This window comes from Papilio polytes, unplaced genomic scaffold (genome assembly GCF_000836215.1).
Source record: "Papilio polytes unplaced genomic scaffold, Ppol_1.0 DF822894.1, whole genome shotgun sequence".
NCBI classification, from domain to species: Eukaryota; Metazoa; Arthropoda; class Insecta; order Lepidoptera; family Papilionidae; genus Papilio; species Papilio polytes.
Window position 1 is genome coordinate 1 of NW_013526310.1, and position 926 is coordinate 926.

The following is a 926-nucleotide window of genomic DNA, read 5'->3' on the forward strand; positions in this document are numbered from 1 at the left end:
CACCAGCTCGCCGCACTCGACCAGGTAATATACTAATATTAAATAAATGCGAAAGATTGGATTTTTTATGTATTTGACGCAAAAAACTATTGAGCCATCATGATCCTTATTCTACTTTCGTAGTGGCGCAACAGACTTTTGTCCTCCATATAACTCTATACGTCATCTCAGTCATCACTCTTTTTGATCATGTCACCTTTCACGCAATCCATCCAATTTTAAAAATTCCTTCACTATTAGAAAGGTATATTGTTAAATTTTACGTGGACGAAGTCGTGAGCAACAACAGCTAGTGTACGTATAAACTGATACTAAAACTAACAAACTTAAAAACTACTGGACCTATTTCAATATTTTTTTTACCATTACAAAGTTACATCATTACTAAGTACAGTAACATAGGCTATTTACTACTGGATTTTTTTAATACCGCACGGTTTAAGTCGCATGCAAATGCTAATTTTAAAGTAAATTTAAAAAAAAAAACAAAAGTAGTCTATGTGTTATTCCAGATTGTCCTGTACATCTATACCAAATTTTATTGAGGACCGTTCAGCTACAAATTAAAGCAAACATCCATACATCGAAACTTTCGCACTATTAGTAAAATGTCTCAAGTTAGGAGTAACGAGATACTGGTCAAAATGTCAACTTCATTTGAATAATTTTTGTATTCAGATTAAAAAGGGTGAGCCCTTGACTGATGAGCTGGTGAGAGAGTACGCGCCTCGACTGCGGTTCCTGTCGCGACCACCCTCGCCGCAGACGCTTGATGACAGGTTGCTAATTGCTTCTATCTATTATATATATCTCTCACTCCTATGACATTAATGAAGACAGCTATATACAATTAAATCTATAACCTTTTGTTTTCAGTTCCCAACCCTCTAGCAGTAACAATGATAAAAGTTCCTATATGAATCAAA

The 926-nt window shown here is 35.0% G+C and overlaps 1 long non-coding RNA gene across 1 annotated transcript; it reads left to right on the top strand.

Moving 5' to 3' along the window:
* On the top strand, positions 1-926 carry LOC106105303. The gene is made up of 3 exons (XR_001225730.1): positions 1-24; positions 679-779; positions 877-926. It is a non-coding gene; the product is annotated as an uncharacterized LOC106105303 (long non-coding RNA).